The sequence below is a fragment of the Arachis hypogaea genome, chromosome 11 (assembly GCF_003086295.3).
Source record: "Arachis hypogaea cultivar Tifrunner chromosome 11, arahy.Tifrunner.gnm2.J5K5, whole genome shotgun sequence".
NCBI classification, from domain to species: Eukaryota; Viridiplantae; Streptophyta; class Magnoliopsida; order Fabales; family Fabaceae; genus Arachis; species Arachis hypogaea.
In genome coordinates this window covers 105,565,738-105,578,979 of record NC_092046.1, presented here as the reverse complement: position 1 = coordinate 105,578,979, position 13,242 = coordinate 105,565,738, and the positions used below count along the sequence as shown (strand labels likewise).

The following is a 13,242-nucleotide window of genomic DNA, read 5'->3' as shown; positions in this document are numbered from 1 at the left end:
TTTTGATTTTTATGAAATATATGTTGTTAGGTTGAACATTGGTGCCTGTTAGAGTTACCTTGGATATTTGGAAGCATTTAGATTAGGATTGGTGACTTGATTTTGGTTGGAAGCTTGGTTTGGACTCAAATTTGGGTTTTTGGGCATATTGAAAATAGGCCAAAGTATGGTTTCGGTTTTCTCTATCTAATATCTAATATTTTTAGACACTTAGGCTAGGATTGAATTAATTGTTGGAAATTGTTGAATTGATAATGTATGATGGTGTTGTTGATTTTGATGAATTATGATGTTGAACTTTGATGTTGTGGTTGATTATTGGAATTGAAGTTGAAAATGATGATTTTGAGTGTTAATAATGAATTGTGAAGTTTATTGATGTTGATAAATGTTAAGGGTAGGGAAATGATGCTTTGAGTGTAAAAATTGAGAATTGGAGGAATGTAAATCAGAATTTTTGGATGAAATTGGTGAAATTGCATGTTAGTAGGTTGTGGAATGAATTGGAAGATGTTTGAATATCATTTAGGTCCAATGAAACTGATTTGGTTGTAGGATATTTGGTATTGCTTGTGAATTTTGGAAGTTTGAGAACCTAATTACTTTTGGTAAAAATCAGTTTTTAGTGAACTTTGACGGATTATAACTTGAGCCTCAATTTTCAAATTTGATAGAAATTTATCTTAAATTAAAGTTCATTTAAAGATCTTTAAATTGGTATAAAGTTTGATGAAAATTAATTTTTGTAGAGGAAGTTATGAACGTTTAACGTTTGGTGATGGCATGCGTAGGCGAGCACCTCATATGCGAGCGTGCCATTCTATTTGGCACCTATGCATACGCAAACTTTCGTATGCGTACACGAGATTGGCAAAATTTTAAGTATCCGTACGCATTCCTAGGGCATGCGTACATATAGACCCTGTTTAGCTGAAATATGATTTTTCTTCATTTTTAAGGGTTCTCTAACTTTCCAAACTCCCTCCAAATGCTGTTTAAGAGTACTATATACTAATTAGGTTCTAATATTACTAAAGATTAGTTAGTGACTTATTTTAGCAAAATTCTACATGAATTTAAAAGACGGAGACTTAGGTTTCTGGAGAACTGAGGATGGATTAGTTGAGTGAAGTGGTAGAGTACTGTAAAGATGATAGGTATGATGAAATTGTAGAGTTGTGGATTTGATGATGCTTGAGATGGGTCTAGGACTCGGAGTGGACTGAGTATTGAAAATGATTTCTGAAAACTATTGAAATATTGTTTTATACTGCTATTGTTGAGATGCTATGCACCTGGCAGGGACGATAGGTTAATCCCGCCTATCGAGGTTGCAGCAATGGCGTAAGTGCGATGGTTCGTCCCGCTTACGTTGAGATGTGAGGTATGCGGCTGAGTATCCTGCTCGCATCCTTTCAGAATCATAAGAGTGTGCGCGGGCACTATATCCCTAGACTGTGTACCGGGAACGATATCCCTGGGGTACCCATTTTATTCGTGACTGAAAGGCAATATTCTGGGGGGATGTGTCGGGTTGGCAGTTGAACTGACGATGTGATATCACAGCCAATAGGGCAGTCATTCATCATGTGTATTTTCTACGTGGTTGTATTCTTTGTTTACTTGCATACCGTGCCTAATTGTATAACATTCTTAATTGCTTTTTGATTTACTTGCTATACCTAATAATTACTTGTGCTTTACTTGTATGAATTACTTGTGTTTTCTACTGGGATTGAGGAGGGTCGAAAGGCGGTGGCGATGGGATCGCATGGAGGTTAGGCTGGTGAAGGTTGTGGGACAGTGGTGAACTGATAGTTTGGAAATTCCCTAAGTTAGTTGACCTGTTTAAGGATTTATTTATCTGTTTTATAAACTTGAATATTTATGATTGATATGAAGTTCTAGGATTGCCTCTGGCATTCTGGAATCTTGTATCTTGCATTACTGGGCACTGTTGCCATATTGAGAACCTCATTGCCTCTGGCATTCTGGAATCTTGTATCTTGCATTACTGGGCACTGTTGCCATATTGAGAACCTCCGGTTCTCATACCATATTCTGTTGTTGTTTTTTAGTTGCAAGTCGTAACCCACCTCGGTGAGTTAGGTGATGGTGAAAGAGTGATGAATCCATATTTGATGAGGATTTTTGGTTGAAATTGAATGGATTTTGATGCCAGGGCATCTTAGGCTAGTTTCACTATCCTTTTTCTTTGTTTTTAATAGGTTTTATACACTTTCTTGAGTTATAAGTAAGCCATTTGGGTAGAAATTCATGCATACCTAAATTCATCCAATTATGATTAATTTGATGCAATTTCATGAGAATTATGCTATAATTATTTGTGTGCTAAGAATGATTAGAATTCTCATGACTTTAGAAAGGCTTTGATGCATGTATTGGTTGATGATAGGTAAAGGAAAGCATGGAGGAAGGTTGAAGAAAGAGCCTGGAAAAGATGGAGAGAAAGCCACATTGGTGGCCAAGTTGGACCACTAATGTCGGCTCAAATATTGGAAGAAAGGCAGAGCAATTCTCTGCATGGTGGCTGATACTCACGTTGGAGGGAGCATTGGACATCCAACGTTAGCCCCAACGTGGTGATGAAAAATACAATTCCGGAGCTAAATGAAGTTTGAGCGACGCGTACGCGTCTATGACACATACGTGTAAAAAAGCAAAATTTTGATATCACGCGCCAGCGTGCGTCACGCGAACGCGTGGAATGGCAAAAATTGACCATCCATGCGTACGCGTGGGTCACACGTACGCATCAAAATTGAACGTTGGAGGTCCAACGTTACCTCACGGTGCCTCCAACGTCCGCGATGCCAAGCCCAGAAATTGGAGTGGAGAATTTTGAATCGACGTGTACGCGTCAGTGACGCGTACGTGTGGATGGAAAAAAAGGCAATGCACGCGTAAGCATGGTGTACGCGTACGCGTGAAGAAGAAAAATCTCAGCCATCACGCGTGAGCATGGTGCACGCGTACACGTGAGGAGGCAAAATCGCAGATTTCACGCTGAAGCGTGAAGCACGCGTACGCGTGGGTTAGCTGAACGTTGGCTCTCCAACGTTGAGTCAAACGCTAATGACAGCAAGCTTTCTGGTTTTTCTGGTTTTGTTCTAAATGGCGTTTGAGTCAATGTTGGCCCTCAAACGTTGACTCAAACGTGAAACATCAGGATTCAAAATTCACACAGATCTCTTCTCAACACCAACAGGAATCAATTGGAGCCATTTTCAACCCAATTCCATCAAGGCCAAAAGCCCAATTCAGGGCTTGAAGATCAATGGAAGAAAGTGTATAAATAGCTTAGAATTTAAGTTAGGAGGATGGGACTTTTTTTTTTTACTTTTGAACTTTTTACTTTTTCTGGGCACTTTTACATATTTTTTATTTTTCATTCTCTGTTTGTTAATTTCCAGAATGTATCTTTCAATTCCAATTTCCATTTTGAGAGCTATGAACAACTAAATCCCATTCATTGGGTTAGGGAGCTCTGTGTAATTCAATGGATCAATAGTAGTTTTTATTCATCTTCTTCTTTCTTTTCTCTTGATTTTACTAGAAAGCTTTTGGTCTTCATCCAATTGGATAGTTATCTTGGGAAAGAAGCTATTCATAATTGGATCTCCTCGAAACCTTGGAAGAGGAACGAGGAGATCATGCTAGAATTGCTTTCTCACATTGGATTAGATTGGGGTTTGGATGGATATCGTGACATCTAATTGTACCAACACTTTGATATATGAATTTGTGTGGTATAATCAGTGACCAAACTTCATCTCTTCCCATGAGCACTTAAATAAAGGAATTGGGCAATTGTTCATGCTTAGAGAGATTAGATTACCAAGGAATTGGGATATAATCACTTAAGATTGCTAAGGAGATTAATGAATGCATTGATTGCGGAAGAGATAAAAATGAATTTGATCCGTAGAATTATACATCTCCTGAACCCAATGAATCCCCATCTCTGATCTACCCATTCTATTTACTTTCTGCTCTTTAATTTCATGCTAATTCCCCCTTCCCATTTAATTTCTTGCAATTTAAGCTTCTGCACTTTAATTCCCTGCAATTTAATTTTCTGTTTCTTTAATTTCTTGCAAATTTAAGTTTCCCGCCAATTTTACTTTCTGCAATTCTCAATCCGATTTTGATTTCGCTCAACTAGAATAATTCACCAATTATAATTGATCGATCTACTAATCCCTGTGGAATTTGACCTCACTCTTTTGTGAGTTTTTACTTGACGACAATCCGGTGCACTTGCCGGTAGGAAATTGTTGAGAGACAGTTTTCGCGTATCAAGTTTATGGCGCCGTTGCCGGGGATTGGTTTTGTATGGACAATTACTAAATTGGAGGATAACTAGATTGAGCACTTTTCTTTTCTTTTGATTTCTTGAATACCAATTTCTTCTATTACATTTAGTTTCTGCAAATTTTAGTTGTTTTTTCGTTAATTTTACCTTACTTCTTTATTTTCTAGCAAGCTAACCCACTAACCATTTGATAAATTACTCTAACCAAGCTAACTATACTCTGTTTTAGTAGACTCTACACTTTCTGTTTCTTGTACTTGTTCATTGTATGATAGGTAGGAGAAAGGAAACTTCAACTTCTTTTGATAGTGAACCGAAAAGAACCTTCCTGAGATTAAGGAGGGAAGCAAGAGGAAAAAGGGTTGTTGGTGCAGAAGAATAGGAGGAATACTTTGATATAACCCTGGAGGATGATATGGAAAACCATCATGAAGGAGAGGTGAACAATCATGCTAGAAGAGGTGGAGCCAACCCTGCTGGGCAAGAGAGAAGAGTTCTGGGATCATACATCAAGCCAAATCCGGGAAGTTGTGGTAGTAGCATTCAGAGGCCAACTATCCATGCTAACAATTTCGAATTAAAGCCTCAGCTCATAACTCTTGTCTAGAATAACTGTTCTTTTGGGAGTAGTGCACAAGAAGATCCTAATGAGCATCTCACTAAATTCCAAAGGATATGTGATACAGTTAAATCTAATGGTATTCGTCCTGACACCTATAGATTGCTACTGTTTCCATTTTCTTTAAGGGACAAAGCATCAAAATGGATGGAATCATTCTCCAAAGAAAGCTTGACAACTGAGGACATGTCATCATGTCATATTTTTCTATGGTTTTTCATACAAGAAATTAATGATTAGTGCTTAAATATTGAATGCTTTTGTGCTTAAAAGGTATACTTCTTTGATCTTTTAATTTTTTAAACTTTGTAGGAAATAAGTGGAAAAAGAAGCAAAGAGCACAAAATAAGCTAAAAAGGAGAAAAGAGGAATTCTTGGGCACACTTTGAAGCCTTAGGCCACGCTTTTAAAAGCGTGGCCCATGATTTAAACCAAGGAATTTAATCATATTCTTAGCGCGAAAACGTCACGACGCGCACACGTACACGACGTACACGCGTCGAGCAAGGAATTTTGAAGACCCACGTGTACGCGTGCATGACGCGTACGCGTGGATGTAATTAGCATATATTTGCAAAGAGAACGCTACGTTGCATAAGTGAACATTTTCAGGTAAGTGAAAATTTGGAGGCAAAGTTTTGCAAATGACGCGCATGTGTGCTTGACGCGCACGCGTCAATGGTGCACCCAGGACAGAGCTCGCGCACGTGTGGCTGGCGCTGAAGCATGGAAATGAGATTTCTCTACCCACGCGCACGCGTACATGACGCGCACGCGTGGAGTAGCATTCACTAAGCTAACGTAGCGCTCATTAAGAGAACGCTGCAAAGGACGCGTATGCGTGTGTGACGTGTACGCGTCGATGGGCAAAATTGCAAAAGCACGCGCAAGCGTGCAGGACGCGTACGCGTGGGTGCCCGAATGCTCCGTTCTCTAAATGAACGGTACGCTCTCTTGGAAGCTGCAACTCTACTCAATTTGTCTGATTCCAAGCCCAATTGAAAATTCAAAGCAAGAGAGCCCAGTATCATAACTCAAATGCACAAGAGATAATTAGAATAGGAATTTCATTTGATTTGTAATTTGTTTGCAATTTCATTTTCATTTTGTAAAGCCTATATAAAGGCATCGGTTTCATTTCAAACAAACACGCACAGTAGGATTAGGAGTAGAATAGAGGCTCAGGCTGGGGGATTAGAGACTCCAGATCTCTCTTGGAGGATTAGAGACTCCAAATAGCTTAGCATAGTTTGATACACTTTTATCTTTCTGCATTTGTTACATTTCAGTATTGAATTCAATTTAAATCTTCCTGCAATTCTGTTCCTCTGCAATTTACATATGAGTTCTACAATTTACATTTTAGTTTGCTTCGAGCTTTATTTACATTTCATGCAATTAAAATCTTCTGCAATTGTTCTGAATTTTACTGCTCCATTTAATTTCCCTGCACCCAATTCCCTTTACACTTGATGCAATTTACGTTTTTTGTCACTTAAGCTTCTGCTGATTTACATTCTGCAATTTACATTCACTACAATTTACTTTCTATTGCTCTAATTTTCACTCAATTCACCACTGTTAGCTTAACTAGACTAATCACCTCTCTAAAGTTGCTTGATCCATCAATCCCTGTGGGATCGACCTCACTCTTGTGACTTATTACTACTTGATGCGACCCGGTACACTTGCCGGTGAGTTTGTGTGGAAATCTAATTTTCACTCATCAAGTTTTTGGCGCCGTTGCCGGGGATTGATATATATCGACAATGATTAAGTGGGTGAGAATTCTAGATTAAGCATTTTCTTTGTTTTTGTTCTTTTTAATTTTCTGTTTTAAATTGATACCAAGGTGTTTGAGTTTTTGCCTCACTAAGAAATTCTTCTCTGAGACATGAATTTTAATTTTCATTGGTGGTGTGTTTTATAAAATTCAAATGGAGTTTAACTCATCTTTTGATCAAACAAATTTTATGGAATACTACTCACCACCACATAATGATTCACATCAGTATCCTAATAGTGGCTGGGAGTATCACCAAGAATTAACAGATTTTGAGCAACCCAATCAATGGGGATATGCTTCAAAAAATGATCAAGACAATTTCATGAGATATTACCCACCACCACAAGATGATTTAGGTCATTATCCTCATGGTGACTGGGAATATCAACAAGGAATGAGGGAGTATGAACAATCAAGTGAAATGAACTATTTTCCAGAGCCACAAAGTGACTCATATTGTGATGACACTGACATAAATTATGTCTGGGAAGGGAATTGCAATGATTCACATTTTAATCATTCAAAGACATTTTCACTTGACTATGCTGTCAATACATACATGGAAGATTGTTCCTCCATGCCACAAAATAATCCACATTGTAATGAATTCTACAATGATTCATATTGTGGATGGGAGGATCAAAACCAAAAAGCGTTTGACAGTTCATACTCCACTTACCAAGAGCCATCCTCACTTGAGCAACCCTTCAATTCATTCATGAAAAGTTGTCAAACCTCACCTCCCAGTTTCTCATTTGAAAACTCTTCATCACTTGATTATGCCTCAGCACAAGATTCTTTCCATACCACTCAAAACAACTTCACCACAATACCCACATGTCCAGAAACTCATTCTTAGCCTTCATCTCTTGAGCTAGCATTTTAACAATATCTACAAACATCCATAGACTCTTGGAAAGAACAAGAAACCCTCTGCAATAAAATGGATGGATATTTAGAGCAGGCAAGGAAAAACAAAGAAGTACTAAACAAGGAAGATGAAGACCAATTGGTAGATGTGAAGAAGGAAGTGGAAGAAGAGGCCCCTGCATCAAGTGAAATTTCAATGAAACAAGAGGAAGTGGAAGAACAAGAAAGTGAGGAAGACAATCAAGGAAGTCCATACCCAAGTGAGGTAGAAAGTTGAATAGAAGAAGGTCTCATTGAACCACCAATTCAAAAGACTTTTGATGAAGATAAAGCTCCAACAATCACACAACCACCAAGTCTTGATATCCAAGAAGTGAAGGCAACTAACAAGAGCACCGAGAAGAGGATTGTGACCAAGATACCAATGACAACATTCAAGAAAAGGTCAACTGTAAACAATCCTACCCCTGATCCAGCAAGCAAGCTAAAACAAGCAACTTACAAAAGGAAGCTTGCTGAGGAGAGACCAAAACAGGGGACAATAGATGAATCTTCTCCCCCCTTGAGGTCATTCCTCTTAACAAACTGGAAGAAGAGGAATAAAGTGAAGAACAACATGTCAAGCTAATGACACTAAAAGAGTGCTTGTTGGGAGGCAACCCAACCATAGGTAACATTTCATTTCTTTGCTTTGTTTACTTTCTCTGTCTGCTTTGTTTAATTTCAATAAATTGGCATATGATTACATTCTAAGTTTGGTGTTGCCCTGCAACAGTTTGTTTTCAATCCTTTTGGATAATTGCATCAAATCAAAAAATGAAAATGTCACATTAAGATTCTAAGTTTGGTGTGCCACTTATTTTCTATGCAATTTATTCAGCAACACCACTTGTCTGCATAATCATAATGCCTTTGCAGTGTTATCTTCCTTTTAGTTAGACAATTTTAGTTTTCTCTTTATTTTAGTCATTTTCCTATTTTTAATGCTTTCTCTTATTAACTGTTTTTGTTAATACCTCACCAAGAATTCCCTATTCATGACAGATTCTTCGCTTGGTGATTGTATTTGACATATAACAGTTCCCTTTGTTTAGTTTTAGTTCAAATAAATTGATATATGGTTGCATTCTAAGTTTGGTGTTGCTGTGCAACAAAATTTGTTTCCAATCCATACTGGATACTTGCATCAATTCCAAGTGAAAGTGTCACACTAATTTTGGTGTGCCACTTATTTTTTATGTAATGTATCATGCACACCCTCTTAATTTTGCAATCACAATGTCTCTGTTTCCTGTGCCTTGATTGTTATCTTAAATTTTGCTTGCTTAAAACACATGTACTACTAATATTTTTATTGTGTAAGACATTCATGGTCCATTTTAGACCTCATCACCATTGTTCTAATTGTTGCTTGAGGATGAGCAAACACTCTAAGTTGGTATGGGAAGGGGAAGAATGGGAGGAAAAGGACAACAACAGTGAAGATGAACTACAAGGTGGTAACGCTCCTTTCTCCTCCTAACTACTTCCAACACTATAAATTGCATGATTTTCTTTATCTTCTCTGTATGCATGTGTGGTATGAATAAGCATAGCCTGAATTTTGATTTGTAACATCTTGTTGTGACATTATGACTACCAACTTGAATTCTGTGAGTTCAAAAGCAATAAAATATCATGATCATAAACAAACAAGGAATTAAAGAAGAATTTAGCATGAGCTTACAAGTATTGGAAGGCTAGTATGATTAACTGTTCCTCAATTGCATTAGATTTTATTTAATTGAAATTTTCATCTAGGAAATTTTATGAAATTTTTGAAATCATGAAAACCTTGAAGAAGCAAATGCAGTTAAGGTAAGAAAAGCAAAAGGGAAAGAATGAGAAAGCTGAAGGCTCTGAGTACCAATAACAATTCAATTGTTAAGTACTTGTGGTGTTTATGTATCAGGAAAAAAGCTTGAAAACAAAACACTTAGAGTCAAGGCTAGGCTCAAGTGCAAAAGCACTCCCTCAAAGCTCAAGGCTCTGAGCATCAATAATTAGAGTGTAAAGAAAAGAAACAAATGAGCTTAAAGAAATCCTCTAATTAAATGCTTGTGGTGCTTATGTATAAAGTGGTAATACTTGAAAACAAAGCATTTAGAGTCGTAGTTTTGTTATCAACTCATGGGGCAAAGCACCCAAAAAGAGAAGCTAATAAGAGAATGTGAAGCTTGTTTCAAGGAAGAAATATAAGGAAAAGATTTCATAAAATGAGCTAGATAAAAGCATCAATCATTTACATTTCTTTTGTGATTGTAGAATGCATAGAAAACTAGCCTACCATGAACATTAACTTACTATTCTTCTCACCTTGGCTTGTCAAAACTTACTGCATGATTCTTTTCTTGCTTGGGGATAAGCAAGGTTTAAGTTTCGTGTTGTGATGACATGTCATCATGTCATGTTTTTCTATGCTTTTTCATACAAGAAATTAATGATTAGTGCTTAAATATTGAATGTTTTTGTGCTTAAATGGTATACTTCTTTGATCTTTTAAATTTATAAACTTTGTAGGAAATAAGTGGAAAAAGAAGCAAAAAGCACAAAATAAGCTAAAAAGGAGAAAAGAGGAAATCTTGGGCACACTTTGAAGCCTTAGGCCATGCTTTTAAAAGTGTGGCCCATGATTTAAACCAAGGAGCGCTCTTAGCGTGAAAACGTCACGATGCGCACGCGTACACGATGCGCACGCGTCGAGCAAGGAATTTTGAAGACACACGCGCACGCGTGCATGACGCGTACGCGTGGATGTAAGTAGCGTTCATTTGCAAAGAGAACGCTACGTTGCATAAGTGAACATTTTCGGGCAAGTTAAAATTTGGAGGCAAAGTCTTACAAACGACGCGCACTTGTGCATGACGCGCACGCGTCGATGGTGCACCCAGGACAGAACACGCGCACGCGTGGCTGGCGCTGAAGCATGGAATTGAGATTTTTCTACCCACGCGCACGCGTACATGACACGCTCGTGTGGAGTAGCGTTCACTAAGCTAACGCACCGCTCATTAAGAGAACGCTGCAAAGGACGCGTACGCATGGGTGACGCGTACGCGTCGATGGGTGAAATTGCAAAAGCACGCGCAAGCGTGCAGGACGCGTACGCGTGGGTGCTCGAACGCTCCGTTCTCTAAATGAACGCTACGCTCTCTTGGAAGCTGCAACTCTGCTCAATTTGTCTGATTCCAAGCCCAATTGAAAATTCAAAGCAAGAGAGCTTAATATCATCACTCAAAGGCACAATAGATAGTTAGAATAGGAATTTCATTTGATTTGTAATTTGTTTGCAATTTTATTTTCATTTTGTAAAGCCTATATAAAGGCATCAATTTCATTTCAAACAGACACGCACAGTAGGATTAGGAGTAGCATAGAGGCTCAGGCTAGGGGATTAGAGACTCCAGATCTCTCTTGGAAGATTAGAGACTCCAGATAGCTTAGCAAAGTTTGATACACTTTTATCTTTCTGCATTTGTTACATTTCAGTATTGAATTCAATTTAAATATTTCTGCAATTCTGTTCCTCTGCAATTTACATTTGAGTTCTGCAATTTACATTTGAGTTTGCTGTGAGCTTGATTTACATTTCATGCAATTAAAATATTCTGCAATTGTTCTGAATTTTACTGCTCCATTTAATTTCCATGCACCAATTCCCTTTACACTTGATGCAATTTACGTTTCTTGTCACTTAAGATTCTGCTGATTTACATTCTGCAATTTACATTCACTGTAATTTACTTTCTGTTGCTCTAATTTTCACTCAATTCACCACTGTTAGCTTAACTAGACTAATCACCTCACTAAAGTTGCTTGATCCATCAATCCCTGTGGGATCGACCTCACTCTTGTGAGTTATTACTACTTGATGCGACCCGGTACACTTGCCGGTGAGTTTATGTGAAAATCTAATTTTCACTCATCAACAACCTGGGACGATGTAATGAACAGATTCTTGACAAGGTTCTACCCTCCACAAAGAGTAAACAGGCTAAGAACTGAAGTGCAGACATTCAGACAGCAGGATGGTGAAACTCTTTATGAAGCTTGGGAGAGATTCAAGGATTTGACAAAGAAATGTCCCCCTGATATGTTTAACGAGTGGGTGCAAATTCACATCTTCTATGAAGGGCTGAATTATGAATCAAGAAAAGTTGTAGATCACTCATCTGGAGGTTCTCTAAACAAGAAGAAGACCATTGAAGAAGCCATTGATGTTATAGAGACAGTGGCTGACAATGAGTATTTTTATGCCTCAGACAGAAGCAACAACAGGGGAGTCTTGGAATTAAACCATATGGATGCAATTGATAAACCCATATTTTATGATATATTTTGTGCTCAATTTAAGTGATTTATTCAATCCTTCACTCACTTATTCATGTTAATTGCATGGTTTTACTTTCCCTTCCTTATTATGTGATATACGTGAAAAACATGTTTCCTACGCTTTAAAAATATTAATTTTAATTACCCTTTATTACCATTTGATGCCGTAATTTGCGTGTTAAGTATTTTCAGATCTCCTAAGGCAGGAATGGCTTAGAGGATAGAAAGGAAACATACAAAAATGGAAGGAAAGCACAAAAATGGAGTTTTGAAGAAAATGGCAGCGACGTGAACGCATGGGCGACGCAGCCGCGTGCCTAGCGCGAAAAGGCAGCAACGCGAACGCGTGACTGACGCAGACGCGTGACAAGGAAAACTCCCAGATGACGTGACCGCGTGACCCACATGGACGCGTGACAGACGCCACGTGCAGAAACTGCAGAAAACGCCCCCAGCGATTTTTGAAATCCTTTTTGGCCCAGATCCAAGTCCAGAAAACATAGATTAGAGATTATAAAGTGGGGGAATGCATCCATTCAGGGGAGATCTTCAATAATTCACTTTTCATAATTTAGATGTAGTTTTTAGAGAGAGAGGTTCTCTCATCTCTCTTAGGTTTTAGGATTATGATTCCTCTTAAAGGATTTAGGATTTCAACTCTTTATCAGGTTCAATATTCCTTTTATATTTTTATTCATTCTAATGCTTTTATTCGTATCTGAATTATGTTACCAAATTGGCCTATGAACTCTTTATGTTTAGATTGATTTTCTATTTAATATAATTTGAGGTATTTCAGAATTATGATTGCTTTCCTTTATTTATATAAATAATTTAGATTTTTCCCTTTTGGCTTTGGTTGATTAATTGGTAACTCTTGAGTTGTCAAACTCATTGTGATTGATAATTGTTATCTTTGCTGATTGATTTAAATTCCTATAACTCTAGTCTTTCCTTAGGGGTTGACTAGGACTTTAGGTGTTAAATTGATTTATCCACTTGACTTACCTTCATAGTTAGAGGTTGACTTAGTGGGAGCAAAATATAATTCTCATCACCATTGATAAGGATAACTAGGATAGGACTTCTAATTTTCATACCGTGCCAAGAGTTTTATTAGTTATTGATATATTAATTATTTTATTTTTCTTGTCAATTAAATTACTTGTTCAAACCTTTTTAAAACCCAAAAACACTATTTTTCATAACTAATAATAAGAACACCTCCCTATAGTTCCTTGAGAAGACGACCCGAGGTTT

At 37.7% G+C, this 13,242-nt stretch overlaps 1 non-coding gene across 1 annotated transcript; it reads right to left on the bottom strand.

The window, feature by feature from the left end:
- Nucleotides 1–11,641: 11,641 nt before the first annotated feature.
- On the bottom strand, nucleotides 11,642–11,748 carry LOC112725812 (small nucleolar RNA R71). The gene has a single exon (XR_003164895.1). It is a non-coding gene; the product is annotated as a small nucleolar RNA R71 (small nucleolar RNA).
- Between the last annotated feature and the right edge of the window lie 1,494 nt (nucleotides 11,749–13,242).